The following is a 15,486-nucleotide window of genomic DNA, read 5'->3' as shown; positions in this document are numbered from 1 at the left end:
TGAAAAAAATGGAAATTTGTCAAAAATTTTGAAAATTTTGCAATTTTCAAAATTTGAATTTTTATGCCCTTAAATCAGAGAGGTATGTCACACAAAATAGTTAATAAATAACATTTCCCACATGTCTACTTTACATCAGCACAATTTTGGAACCAAAATTTTTTTTTGTTAGGGAGATATAAGGGTTAAAAGTTGACCAGAAATTTACAAAACCATTTTTTTAGGGACCACATCACATTTGAAGTCACTTTGAGAGGTCTTTATGACAGAAAATACCCAAAAGTGACACCATTCTAAAAACTGCACCCCTCAAGGTGCTCAAAACCACATTCAAGAACTTTATTAACCCTTCAGGTGCTTCACAGGAATTTTTGGAATGTGGAAGAAAAAAATGAACATTTAACTTTTTTCCCAAAAATGTTACTTTAGACCCAATTTTTTTTATTTTTGCAGGGGTAACAGGAAAAAATGGACCCCAAAATTTGTTGTGCAATTTCCCCTGGGCACGCAGATACCCCATATGTGGGGAAAAACCACTGTTTGGGTGCACGGCAGGGCTCGGAAGGGAAGGAGCGCCATTTGACTTTTTGATTGTAAAATTTGCTTGAATAATTAGCGAACGCCATGTTGCGTTTGGAGAGCCCCTGATGTGCCTAAACAGTGGAAACCCCCCACAAGTGACCCCATTTTGGAAACTAGACCCCCAAAAGGCACTTATCTAGATGCATAGTGAGAATTGGAACCCCTAGGTGCTTCACAAATTGATTCGTAAAAATGAAAAAGTATTTTTTTTCCACTTTTTCATTTTTACGAATCAATTTGTGAAGCACCTGAGGGTTCCAAGTGCTCACTATGCATCTAGATAGGTGCCTTGGGGGGTCTAGTTTCCAAAATGGGGTCACTTGTGGGTGGAGCTCTACTGTTTAGGCACATCAGGGGCTCTCCAAATGCAACATGGTGTCCGCTAACAAATTGAATGGAAAATCGGCGCAAATTGTTAGCGGACACCATGTTGCGTTTGGAGAGCCCCTGTGTGCCTAAACATTGGAGCTAGTAGTGAACATAGTGAGCACTTGGAACCCCCAGGTGCTTCACAAATTGATTCGTAAAAATGAAAAAGTGGAAAAAAAACAAAAAATGAAAAAGTATTTTTTTTCCACTTTTTCATTTTACAAATCAATTTGTGAAGCACCTGGGGGTTCCAAATGCTCACTATGCATCTAGATAGGTGCCTTGGGTGGTCTAGTTTTCAAAATGGGGTCACTTGTGGGGGAGCTCCAATGATTAGGCACACAGGGGCTCTCCAAACGCAACATGGTGTCCGCTAACAATTTGAGCCGATTTTCCATTCAATTTGTTAGCGGACACCATGTCGCGTTTGGAGAGGCCCTGATGTGCCTAAACAGTGGAGCTCCCCAACAAGTGACCCCATTTTGGAAACTATACCCCTCAAGTATTTTATTAAGGGGTATAGTGAATATTTTGAACCCAGAGGTACGACACAGAATTTGATAACATTAGGTCATCATATTGAATAAGTTGTCATTACTCTTGAGCGCAAGTGCTCGCTATTTGAGTTTCCATCGGGTACTCAGGTATGCACCATGTATCACGGGTGCTCAAGTGAAATGCTCGAGTCCCCGCCCGCATGTTTCACGGTTATTAGACACCCCAAAAAAAACATGCGGGGATCGCTCGTGCATGGCAGGCAATCCCTGCGAGGTTTTTTGGCCGCGAAGCATATGGGGCGGAGACTCGAGCACCCGCGATACTCAGTGCATACCCGAGCACCCGATGCAAACTGAAGTAGCGAGCACTTGCGTTCAACACTAGTTGCCAAATCGTCATCTTTTCTTTTTTTTTTTCTTTTTTTTTTTACTTTTGAAAAAAAAAACAACCCCAACCCTAACATTAGCACAACCCCAACCCCAGCCCTAGCGTTTATTTTTTACACCGTTCCTCGTGCGGTATAAGTGATGAGATTACTTTATTCTTCGGGTCGGCGCGATTACAGCGATACCAGAATCATATCGGGTTTTTATGATTGACAGCTGTCACACAATAAAAGACACATATTTTGTAAAATCTAGTTTTTGCATCGCCATATTTTGGCCTACAGAGTCATGTGATAGCTTGTTTTTTGTGGGATGAGTTGACGTTTTTATTGGTGCCATTTTCAGACATGTGACATTTTTTGATCGCTTTCTATTCCAGCTTTTGGGAGGCAGAATAAACAAAAAAACAACAATTCAGGAATTGGTTTTTTTTTGTTTTTTTTTATTCTGCTCCGGGTGTGGTAAAATTGATAAGGCAGCTTTATTCTTTGGGTCAGTACGTTTACAGTGGTACCACATTTATGTCGTTTTTTATGTTTTGGTGCTTTTACACAATAAAAGCTATTTTATAGAAAAAATTATTTTTTTGCATCGCTTTATTCTGAGAGCTGTAACTTTTAGATTTTTCGGATGATGGAGCTGTATTGTTTTTTGCAGGACGAGATGACGTTTTCAGCGCTACCATTTTTATTTATATTCGTCTTTTTGATCGCGTGTTATTCCATTTTTTGTTTGACGGTATGTTGATAAAGCATTGTTTTTTTTTGTTTGTTTGTTTTTTTTTTACCGTGTTCACTGAAGGGGTTAACTAGTGGAACAGTTTTATAGGCCAGGTCGTTACGGACGTGGCGATACCAAATATGTGTACTTTTATTGTTTGTTTGTTTGTTTTTTCATAATAATATTTATTGATGGGTACATTATATTTTTATTTTTAGTGGATTATTTTTTTTATTTTTTTTTTTTATATTTTTACAATTTATTTATTTTTTTCCACTTTCTGGGAGTTTTTACACTTTTTTACTTTGTCCCACTGTGGGACTTTCACTTTTTTTATTCTGATCGCCTGCACAGCATAGGGATGGAGCACCATCCTGTGCCATGCAGGCAGTCAGCGCTGGACAGGGAGAAGATAGTTTGGAGATGCACTGAGCAAGTCCAAACAATCTTCCTGCTGTCTGGTGACCCGGATTTTGTCATGACGACATCGGGTTGTCATGGCAACACCCGGGAAGCCGCGGCAGACAGCGCTGGAGGCCGGAAGAGGAGGTGAGTATACCGATCACCTCCCCTTGCCTCCACAATGCTGCGATCGACTTCGATCCAAACTAGTCAATGGTATTAATAAATATGTGATCAGTGTAAAGTAAAGTAAGGGGTCCATAAGCAATACAATGCTACATCTATAGACCCTATATCATGACACATGGAATCATCATTCATCCTATGGACTTTGGAAGTCTTCATGTCTTTGTATAGCATTGTATATCCCTTAGAAATAATTGTGTCTAGTGGAGCCACAGATATTCACATGAATTGATATAGAATCAACATATTTATTTATTTTGCTCACTTATATAGCGTCATTAATTCCACAGCACTTTACAGACATGCTCATCACTGTTCCCACTGGGGCTCACAATCTAGGTTCCCTAACGGTATGTTTTTGGAATGTGGGAAGAAACTGGAGAACTGAGAAGAAAACTCACACAAACACGGGGAGAACATACAATATCCTTGCAGATGTTGTCTTTGGTGGGATATGAGACTCTTTTCTTAAATGTTACATTCTCTTTCTAGTAGTAATATATATGGACACTATACAACTATAGTAACCACTGTCCTCTATAAATATCAAAACTGACCATCACTTTCAAATAGAAAACAAGTGTGAACAGGTGCAAGCTAAGTGTCACGGGTTTACAGCGACAGAAAGGGGCCAGAAGACCGCAGCATCTGATTTCACATACCCCTGCACTGATCAAAAGCACTTCTGCTTCATATTAAATGGTGCAGGTTTCTGTTAGCAGTGCAGGGGTTAATCTGTTCAGCTTGGAGCCTCTGAAGCTTCTCAGCTTGGATGATCTCTCGTATATATACTTGCCTCTGGCAATCTGAATTGTCAGTGTTAAGTCTTGTACTGCCTGGTGAGGATTGGAAGAGTCGGTTGTTGGTAGAGGAGTTTCGGCTGTGTGCAAATCCTCATCCTCTCCTATTTCATTTTCTTTCCTTTTCTCCCTGGTGTTATGCTCTGTTGTCTGTGAGTGCATATTTGTGCGATTTACATTTTCATTTATCCCTGTACGTCTTTCCTTGTTTGTATGGTTTGTGTATATACATACACTATTCCTCCTCACTACCCTGGATGGGTGAAGGGGACAGATATAGGACTGATTCAGGAGTTCAGCAAGGTACGTGGCCCTGGCATCTTCACCATCAGAAGTGATCTGGGGAGCGGGGATAACTAGCATGCCCCTACCGTTAAGGACAGGGAAGGAGCCCCTGGCCCTGGGTAATTTGACAACAGAATCATGACACTAAGAGTAGCCACCTCCATATATAACTAAGAAATTAAAGCTGTAATGCAATAGAATGCAAACATGAAATATATAAAATTGGAATTGCATTACTGCTCTAAAAAATAGGTTAAAATAAAGATACTTAGCACATAAATTTGCTAATTCATGTCTGCCAAGCAGCCAACAACTAGACGATCCTCTTTGCTGGGAACGTAATCTAATTTGTAACCTCTCCTGGGCTGCTAGCCTACATTAAAATATATAAATATTAAAGACTGACCATAACTTCCAAACAAAAAACAGGTGTGAACAGGTGCAAGCTGTTTATGCGCTAAGTATCTTCATTTTAACCTATTTTCTAGAGTAGTAATGCAATTCCAATTTAATAAATTTCATGTTTGCATGCTATAGCGTTACAGAGTGCAGCTTTAATTTCTTAGTTATATATGGAGGTGGCTACTCTTAGCTTTCACCTGTTCACCCCCTTTTTCTATTTGGAAGTGACAATCAGTCTTTGATAATTTTACATAGGCTTTCTGGCCGATGACTTCACCCATCAGCCTATTGCAGGATCCTACCTACCCATATAATTGTAGGCTATCAGCCCAGGAGAGTTATCATATTAGGTTAGGTTCCCAGCAAAGAGCATTGCCATGAATTTGTCAATTTATGCACTAAGTATCTTCATTTTACCCTATTTTCTAGAGTAGTAATGCAATTCCATTATCCTCTATATTCAGATATCATGAAATTAGGTGAGTGATTCATACTCAGTCAACCCATTTAACAAATGACTGAAAGATAAAATTCTCAAAAAAACTCACTATAACTAAAAATCCCGGCATCTTCTCCATCACATTTACGAGAGCGGTGACCTGACCAGTGACCACATGGCTACGTATCTCAGGTCAAGTCTCGCTCTCAGCAATGTAAAAGATACAAGTCAGCCAGCAGCCTATCCCTCCTATTTGTGTCAGTCAGGGCCGGCGTCAGCACCCGATGCACCCGGGCAAGTGCCGGGACCCTGGACCATCAGGGACGCCACTCGCCGTCGGGGCCCGGACTGCTTCCCTGGCATTTGTGCAGAACCTCTGGTGCTGTTTGATTGCTGTCACTTCCCCAGACATGGCCGGGCACAGTGCATGTATGCATACCTGCGTACTGTGTGTGTGCATGCCTGAGTACTGTGTGTGTGCATGTCTATGTACTGTGCGTGTGTTCATGCGTGTGTACAGTGTGTGCGTGCATGTGACTAGCCCAGGGGATGGGGATGACTCGGTACCCGGGCCTTTGCCTTTAGGAATGTCGCGGTGGTCGGCTCCCAGGCCCGTACCCTGGGGTCTCTCTTTAAAAGGTTGGATATTTATTATTTTTTAAGAAAAGTTCGTGATGCCACCTGTGGCTTCTGATGAGAATCACCAGCACTGCGCAGTCCACTGAGGCCGATGATAAGGCAGCTTGATGGTATAGCTCCCCACAGGTGGAGCTAGGCCTCAGGGCAGATAACGGAAAGGGGAATGCAGGACAGGCGAGACCCAGCCGGGTCAGAGCAAGAACAGGGACAGACACGATAGTCACTTCAGTACCTTTTACTGATGGAAATTCAGGCACGTCCCGGAGCACTGTAGGGTGAAGGGTGCATGTCAGCATCCTCCCCAATGAGCAGGTGTAGGGCCTCCTGTTACTTGCCTCTGCGTAGTAAGTTTCTGACCTGCCTGGAGCTAGGCCTAACTTTGTCTCCGTCCTGCGCTGGCTGACTTTGTGGTAGGACCTTCTCTTGGAGTACACGCTCCCAGCTTACGGGGCCTATGTGTCTCCTGGCTCTGTTACGTATCAGCACTTTAGTGATCCTGGGACTTGTAGTTCTCCAGGGATTCCAGTTGTACCTTACTGGGTCATAGAGATCCCGGTAAGCTTCGGACCCGGTGTCCGGTAAATTCTTCGGGGGGTGAGCTAGTTAAGCTCTTCTGCCCCCTATGTACTAACTCTCCACTCGCCTTCGGCCTACTTGGGCCCTCACTAGGCTACTCACACTAACGGCAGCTTGCCGCTCTTCACCAATCTTATGGCGCCGGCACACCTACAGCTCCCTATTCTGAGCTACAACTGAGTCTGGACTGTGCTCCACTGTAGACTGACCTCTCTCAGGCTTCTCTACTGCTGGAACTCTCTCAACAGGTTTGCTCTCTATTGACTCCAGTCTAGACTAACTGCTGCCTGGCTCCACCTTCCCTATTTATCTATCCCTAACGGGCTCCCTCTGCTAGTCTGAGGTGGAAGGTGGAGATGTGTGAATGGTTATGGGGGCCTCTTGTGGAGGAATCCTTCAATGCACTCTTCCAGGATCTGTGATACCAAGCGCAGCTGGGCGTCACATTCCCCCCTAGTAAAGCTCAGCACTCCAGGGCTGAAGTACATTTTATAACAACAACAATAGCATGAACAATGCATTAACAATCTTCCCTTTATGGGAGGCACATTTCTTAAACGTTGCATAACAATAACAAATACAAAGTGTCCTCAGAGTTCAAGTCTCTTGTGGTGAGGTTCCCAAACAGGATGTCCATCTCACAAGGTAGAGTACTTGGTGGCTTTTGAGGGACCTGTCCCAAACCCTCAACGTAGGCCCTGGGGTGGCTGCAGGGCATGAAGATCCCGAGTTGGACCTCCAATAGAGCCACTCCCAACAGGTTTTCCTTCTGAGGTCACCTAAAGGGGCACTCCAGGGAGTGCAAATATATACAAAAGCAGTTTTTGGGCTGCACACAGTCCTCAGACACGAAGCTCTTTATGCGAATAATAAAGGAATTAATAAGGTAAAGCACAAAATTAATAAAGACATTCGTATGCATTGAAAATACACAATTATACAATACATTTAAATTTTAATACACAATACCCCAGGGGTAACTATCTACATTTAGGAATTTAACCATCTACTGAGTGTACCTAGCAGGGGGTTTACCTCTCGTGCTACGCATTGATCTGCGTAGTGCGGTGGTCTGTGGGGTATCAGAGTCTGTATTGTCAGTTACCCTACCAGTTCTACGTGTGACTAAGTTGTAAAACTGCCTTAACCTCTCTCTTGGGCTGGCAAGTTCACCATTGGCTGGGCCCTCTTGCTCTGCTCCTACCAGGGATCCTTCATCCAGGGATATTTCTTGAGCTGGCTCTTCTGCAGCATTTACAGGTTCAACTTGCTGTGGAGGGTTTTCTGGCTGTTCATAGAATTGGAGTATTGGAATGATTACTGCTCCTCCTATTTGAGGCCAATCTGCTGGGAAGTCTCCTAAGTCAGTGTGGATCACTGTTTCTTTAGGCTCCTCCAGGGCAGTAAGAGGTGATTCTTCTTCTTGGGTTTTCAGTAGGTCTGGAAAAAACTTTAGGTGGTCCCTGGACACTGTTGTAGACGTTTTTCCTCCATCTCGACTGATTAAGCATGTCTTCTTATTGTCAAATCTCGATGGTAACACAGTGTAGGGTTCTTTTTCCCACTGATCGCCAAGTTTGTGGTTGCGTCTTTTCCTTTTCAATACTGTTTCACCAGGTGTGAAAGGTTCTGCGGGTGCGTTTTTGTTGTATTGTGCTTCCTGCTTTTCTCTCACCCAAGTAAGACTGTCCTCGACACAGGCTTGTACCCTTCTGTACTGCTCTTGTCTGGTCTTGTCCCAGTCCTCAGTGGTCATATCAGCTTCAGGTTCAACAACACCAAGCTCCAGATCCATGGGCAGTTTTCTGGCCTTGCCCGCATGAGATATGCCGGAGTACAGTTGGTGGAACTTACTGGTATATGATTATACAGATCCACTAGGTCAGGTAGTAGGTCTGGCCACTGGTTTCTCTCCTCAAGTGGTATAGTCTTTAGCAGGTCGATGATGATGTTGTTCATCTTTTCGCAGAGACCATTGGTTTGTGGGTGGTATGGTGTAGTTCTGATCTTTTTACACCCGTAGAGATGTCAGAACTCCTTGAACAACTCAGCCTCAAAGGCCAAGCCTTGATCTGTCAGCACCTGCTCAGGATAACCATGGGGTCTACAGAAGTACGCTTGGAACGTCTTTGCTGCTGTCTCTGCCGTCAGGTTTTTGACGGGGGCGACCACCAGGAAACGTGAGTAGTGATCCACCATGGTCAGAGCATAAGAGTACCCTGACCTGCTGGGGGACAGCTTGACATGGTCCAGGGCCACGATCTCCAGGGGTCGAGTTGTCTTGATGGGTTGCAGGGGTGCCTTCTGGCTGCTGAAGTCTTTTCTTCTTAGGCCACAGGGTCCACAGTCCCCGCACCACCTCTCAATGGAGCTGCGCATTCCTACCCAGTAGAATCGACACTTCAGCAGGGTCTCTAGCTTTTTCCAGCCAAAGTGCCCCGCCTGATCGTGGTAGGCCTCCAACACCATTTGGATGTCTGTCTTGGGGACCACTATCTGCCATACCATCTCATGGGTTTTTGGATTGACGTACCTCCGGCACAGCTTCTCACGGTAGATAAACAGCCGGCTTCTCTCGTTCCACGGCTGCTTTGCTTGGAGAGACGCTTCCTTCTCCAGGGAGGCACCTTCTTGGGTTATCAGCTCCTTGATGCGGCTGACAACCGGGTCACTGTCCTGGGTCTCTTTCCAGCTGTGGTGAGGCAGGGGGTTTAACGTCTTTCCACGCTGCTTCCTGGAGGCTCGTTGCTCGTGGATCATCCCACTCCGATGAAAGGCAGGTAGCTCTATCTCTTCCAGGTCATCCACTTCTTCTTCTGTGTCTGACTGGTGAGGCATCCTAGACGACGCATCGTCGTTGGCGTTCTTGCGACCCGCCCGGTATTTGATTGTAAATTGGTAGTTTGACAGCCGAGCTATCCATCATTGTTTCAGTGCCCCCAACTTAGCTGTTTCAAGATGGGTAAAGGGGTTGATATCAGTAAAGGCAGTGAACTTACTGGAGGCCAGATAGTGCTTGAACCTTTCAGTGATGGCCCAGACCAAGGCCAGGAACTACAACTTGAAGCTGCTATAGTTCTCTGGGTTTCTCTCGGTCGGGCGGAGCTTCCTGCTTGCGTATGCGATCATTTTCTCTTGGCCATTCTGCTTCTGACTTAGAACAGCGCCAAGCCCTTCGTTGCTGGCATCTGTATACAGCAGGAACGGTTGGCTGTAGTCAGGGTAGGCTAGGATCTCATCGTCTGTCAGGATCTCCTTCATCTCCTAAAATGATTCTGCTTGCTCCTTACCCCAGTGGAATGGGGGATTTCTGCCTTTGGGGGACTGCCCTACCAGAAGGTCTTGCAGAGGAACTGCTTTCTTAGTGTAGTCTTTTACAAACCTCCGGTAGTATCCTACTAGTCCCAAGAACTGACGCACCTCCTTGAGGTTCTTCGGCTCCGGCCACTTCTGGATGGCTGTGACCTTCTCTGGGTCTGGTGCTACCCCTTCCGGACTGACAATGTGCCCCAGGTACTGTACCTTTCTCTTGAGCAGGTGGCACTTCGAGGGCTTCAACTTCATCCCGTACCGGGACAGTGACTCAAATACCTCTGCCAGGTGTTTCAAGTGGTCCTCGTATGTTCTGGAGTACACTATTACATCATCCAGGTAAAGTAACACAGTCTCGAAGTTGCGGTGTCCCAGGCAGCACTCCATCAATCTCTGGAACATTCCGGGGGCATTGCAGAGTCCAAACGGCATACAGTTGAACTCGCAGAGTCCCATCGGGGTGGTAAAGGCCGTCTTCTCCCGATCCTCCTCAGCCACAGCTACTTGCCAGTACCCACTAGTGAGGTCAAGGGTGGAAAAGTAATTTGCAGACTTTAAGGAATCTAAGGACTCCTCTATGCGTGGTAAAGGGTATGCATCTTTATGTGTAATGCAATTTACTTGACGGTAATCTACACACATTCTCATGCTCCCGTCCTTTTTCCTAACTAGCACTAGGGGAGCTGCCCAGGGACTACAACTATCCCTTATTACTCCCGCCTTTCTCATGTCATGCAGCATTTCCTTAGCCTTCTGGTAGTGTGCTGGTGGTACAGGCCTGTAACGTTCTTTGATTGGGGAATGGTCACCTGTGGGGATATGATGTTGAACCCCCTTAACCCTCCCGAAGTCAAGTGGATGTTTACTGAACACCTGCGAGTATTCTTGAACCACCCGGTGTACACCCTGTTTTTGATGGGCAGGAGTGGTGTCTGTCCCAACAATGGAGCAGTTGACACCAATCCTCCACCTGGGTTGCAGGGTCATTATCCTCTACTTCATCTGGTGAGGTTAAGGACTCCGCCTCATGGATGTAGTTGTTATTGACAGCATGTAATTTGGCAACAGTGGCATAACGTGGTAGTCTGACCTCATCTTCCCCTCAGTTGAGAAGACGGACGGGCACACTCCCATTACGTACATCTACCACTCCCCTGGCGGTTAAGAGCGTGGGTCTGTGCTCGGAGCAAAGGGGTTCTATTACCGCCTGGTAGCTCTGTCCTCTAAGACCTATAGCAGCTCTACACCAGATGAGCATTTCACTCATTGGGGGGACGACAATGGGTATGGGGTCTGTTACCCGCACGTTACCGATTTCACCATCTGCTAACCTTACTTGCTGTTGATACATCAGGTCTTGGATTTCCCTCTGCAGTGCCCTCCTCTGTCTCGGCCTGGCAGTGTCGGCTATCTGTTAGAGCAAGAACGCAACTTCTCCCAAACAGTTACCAACAATGTTAGTGCCTAGTATCATATACGGATTGGTGTCATCAGGATTAGTCTCTACTACAATTAGCCCCTGGTCCTTCAGCTCCACTCTCCCCACCTTTACAGTCACATTCTTAACCCTGAGTAGGTTAGGGGGGAGTCCATTAGAGGCATAAAGAGAAAGATTCGGAGCTGGCTGACGTAGGTCGTCCATGGACCAGAACCTCTTGTAGAGGACGTCAGGCATGATGGTTACCTGAGATCCTGTGTCCAGCAGAGCATGCGTCGGGATCCCGTCCAACACAATGGACAGGAAAGGTCTTCCTCCGACGAACCTGTTGTACCAGTCTGATGGGCCTGGTGAGTTTACTCCTGGGTGTCGGCCCTCGGACCCAGGGTTTTCTCGTTTAAAGGACAATTCTGGGCGATGTGTCCGGTCTTGCGGCAGCGATAGCAGGCAGGGTCCTTCTGCGGTCGGCGTTGGTCACTGGTCCTCGGCGAGGGTGGTGTTGGCCTCCTCTTCCTTCGCATCCAGGGGACATCCTCAGGGCTATCGGCTAACAGGATTTTCCCTCCTTCCTCGGGCTCCATCCGCAGCTGCAGAGCACTCAGCACAGTGCTCAGGGTTTTGCTCAACTGACGCACCTCAGAGCGCAGATTGTCCAGCTCTCTAGGGGACGTTGCTGGAACCTTGGTTTCAGCAGCCACTGGGGAAAAGGTGGGTGTAGCAGGCACTGGGGTAGCCCCACCCTGGTAACATTGGATGGAATTTGTTTCCAGGGGCTGCAGTCCTTTTATAGCCATGTCCATGAGATTTTCAAAGGTGTCATCTGGATGATCCAAGGACCACCAACGTACAGTCCTGCTCTCCTCTGGAGACCTCAGTCCCCGGACAAACTGTTCCTTCAGCATTTTGTTCTCATTTTCGATGCTGGTTTGACTAACCTAGTTCAGAGCCCGCAGGGCCCCCTGTAGACGCCAGGCATAGTCCCGAACATTGTCCTCCGGCTGTTTGGAACAGCTGTAGAACCTCATCCGGAGGTCCGCCTCAGTAAGATCCTCAAAGACAGTCTGTAGCTTTTGAAATATTGTGGACACTGACTCCTGGTCTGCGGCCAACCATGTTTCCACTTCCCATTCCCCAGCACCAGTCAGATGTCCTAATACTACAGCGGCTCTTTGTTTGCCTGTCATGGAGTACATGTACAAGATACCACATATCTTCCGTTTGAACCCAGACAGGGTATCTGGCTTGCCGTTGTACTGGGGGAGCCACTTTGCTCCAGGAATGTATGGTAAAGTCATGGGAATGACAGGGGTTACAGGCGCTGCCGGTGGAGCGGCTGCTTCGGCCTGCTCATCGTCGGGCGCGGGTTGAACTTCAGGGACGTTGGCTGGTATGTCCGCGTTCTGCTGTTCGTCGGACATCTTGGCGCCCTCCTAGTTAACCGTGGCCTACCTTCTAGTTTTTCTTCCGGTAGGCCACAGCTCCGCAGGCGACGGTTGTCTTCAGGACCTTGCGTCGCTTGCGTCCTACGTCAGAGCGTTCAGCGACACTCCTTACAGGACCTGGCGCTTCTTGGTTTGACGTCGAGGCATGGGGCGTGTCCGGGACTTCGCGCTCTTTTGCAGGTACGTCCCTAATTTTCCCGCGGTTACGCCCTTCTTCTCGCTCAGCGGCCCAACAATGGCGGCAACCTTCACCACAGTCAAATATACAGTTCACTTCAATAAAGGTGCACAGTACCCGGTGGCAACGGGCATAACACTTCGTCGTTGCAGCGGGCAAGCGATCCTGTTAGTGACGCCAGAAGAGGATGACTAGCCCAGGGGATGGGGATGACTCGGTACCCGGGCCTTTGCCTTTAGGAATGTTGCGGTGGTCGGCTCCCGGGCCCGTACCCTGGGGTCTCTCTTTAAAAGGGTGGATATTTATTAATTTTTAAGAAAAGTTTGTGATGCCACATGTGGCTTCTGATGAGAATCACCAGCGCTGCGCAGTTCACTGAGGCCGATGATAAGGCAGATCGATGGTATAGCTCCCCACAGGTGGAGCTAGGCCTCAGGGCAGTGAGCGGAAAGGGGAATGCAGGACAGGCGAGACCCAGCCGGGTCAGAGCAAGAACAGGGACAGACATCATAGTCACTTCAGTACCTTTTACTGATGGAAATTCAGGCACGTCCCGGAGCACTGTAGGGTGAAGGGTGCATGTCAGGATCCTCCCCAATGAGCAGGTGTAGGGCCTCCTGTTACTTGCCTCTGCGTAGTAAGTTTCTGACCTGCCTGGAGCTAGGCCTAACTTTGTCTCCGTCCTGCGCTGGCTGACCTTGTGGTAGGGCCTTCTCTTGGAGTACACGCTCCCAGCTTACGGGGCCTATGTGTCTCCTGGCTCTGTTACGTATCAGCACTTTAGCGATCCTGGGACTTGTAGTTCTCCAGGGATTCCGGTTGTACCTTACTGGGTCATAGAGATCCTGGTAAGCTTTGGACCCAGTGTCCGGTAAATTCTTCGGGGTGAGCTAGTTAAGCTCCTCTGCCCCCTATGTACTAACTCTCCACTCACCTTCGGCCTACTCGGGCCCTCACTAGGCTACTCACACTAACGGCAGCTTGCCGCTCTTCACCAATCTTATGGCGCCGGCACACCTACAGCTCCCTATTCTGAGCTACAACTGAGTCTGGACTGTGCTCCACTGCAGACTGACCTCTCTCAGGCTTCTCTACTGCTGGAACTCTCTCAACAGGTTTGCTCTCTATTGACTCCAGTCTAGACTAACTGCTGCTTGGCTCCACCTTCCCTATTTATCTATCCCTAATGGGCTCCCTCTGCTGGTCTGAGGTGGAAGGTGGAATGGTTATGGGGGCCTCTTGTGGAGGAATCCTTCAATGCACTCTTCCAGGATCTGTGATACCAAGCGCAGCTGGGCGTCACACATGTCTGCATACCGTGTGTGTGTCTGCATACTGTGTGTGTGTGTGTGTGTGTGTGTGCATGTCTGCATACTGTATATGTGTACATGTCTGCATATGTGAAGGATGAGGGGACAGCCTGGGCCCTGTGTTGTATACTTATATTTCTCTGCTTTATCTGTGCATCATGAATGTATGTGTTAAAGGGGCCCACTGAGACTCTTTTGCCCGGGGCCCACGAAAACCTGGAGCTGGGCCTGGTGTCAGTAAGCAATCAGGTGATTGTATGTGGTTGATGATAGCCCAACATTAATGGAAGTAGTAGTCCTCAGTCATGTTGATAGAAAGTATAGAACTTCTTGTACCATGTGACTGAGGAGCGGAATGCTGAGCAGTGCATTATTGCCACCCAGAGTAAATTAATAAGTCCCCTATTTTTAAATATCAAAGCATTTCTGATTCATTTTATTCTTGCAATAATCATCTTGAATGGACCTGCACTGCAATACCAGATAGATGGCTACAGTACAGTTTCTGGTAGAAAGCAGACATGCCATCACCTATTTAAACCTAATATTGTCATGTTTTTAATGCAACTATCTTTTTTAAAAATATTTTTTATTCCATTCATTAACAAAAACAAACAAGAAAATGTTGATTCTTTAACCGCTTTCTAAAACTGGTCCCAAACAACAATAACTTAAAAGAGATTTCCATATCAGCATTACTTGTCTATGTGGTGCCCCTGAGGGTTCGGTCGCCACAGAGGTACTGCATCTCACCCAGAAGTGTGGTATCTCACTCTCAGGTAAGGAAGGAGTACAGCCCGGGACCCTAACGCCTGCATCCAACACATTCCACTTCAGTAGGGGCAAGGCGAGATTGCTCCTAATGGAGAGCACAGTCCCTGGTCTCTAGCTGAAGGGTGGAACTGTGTAGTGGGTGTGGGTGGAGGAATAAGATTGGGGGAGCACAGGAAAGGAAGTGATATAAATAGAGAAGCCATCTTGTTAATTGGGTTCAGTCTAAGGAGGAGAGTGAGTGGAGCAGGAGCTCAGCAGGAGCTCTGCTGAGGAGGAGGGCCTAACCAGAGAGGCCCAAGACTGAGGAAGGAGAGGAGCAGGAGAACGGCTCCAGGAGCTAGGAAGGGACCCCAGGGGTACAGGCAGTGCTGGAGGCCCCCCGTACACCCGAATCTACCAGGAGGTGGAGGGGTCAGGTCGCACAAAGGGGACCGGTCCCTCAACTAGCAGAGTACTTTATGTCTCAACTAGAAACTGGAGGCTGCAGTATTTCAATTCCTGCAGCCAACAGTCCATATCAGTCTCACCAAGAAGGTAGCCATAGAGGACCCAGGGGACGGAACAGACGTCGCCCGACAAGGCCCGCGGGTACGGGATTGGGACACTAGGTGTGAGGTGCAGGGAGATGGCCAGAGAGAGAGAGAGCACACAGAAGGGGGTCCCACTAAGTACTCCGGATATACCTGAGGGTTGGCTGAACCCCTCCCTGAGTAAGCGCAGCACTACGAGGGAAGTTACACCGGTACCT

General features: G+C 47.3%; 1 long non-coding RNA gene across 1 annotated transcript in view; it reads right to left on the bottom strand.

Moving 5' to 3' along the window:
• Positions 1 to 15,486, bottom strand: part of LOC141271275 (uncharacterized) — a 212,066-nt gene that overhangs the window by 85,563 nt on the left and 111,017 nt on the right. The window lies entirely within an intron of this gene.

This window comes from Phyllobates terribilis, unplaced genomic scaffold (genome assembly GCF_046119375.1).
Source record: "Phyllobates terribilis strain yellow unplaced genomic scaffold, ASM4611937v1 Scaffold_5__5_contigs__length_657084704, whole genome shotgun sequence".
Lineage (NCBI taxonomy): Eukaryota > Metazoa > Chordata > Amphibia > Anura > Dendrobatidae > Phyllobates > Phyllobates terribilis.
Note: the sequence above shows the minus strand (reverse complement) of the source record. Positions and strands in the feature narration are given on the sequence as shown.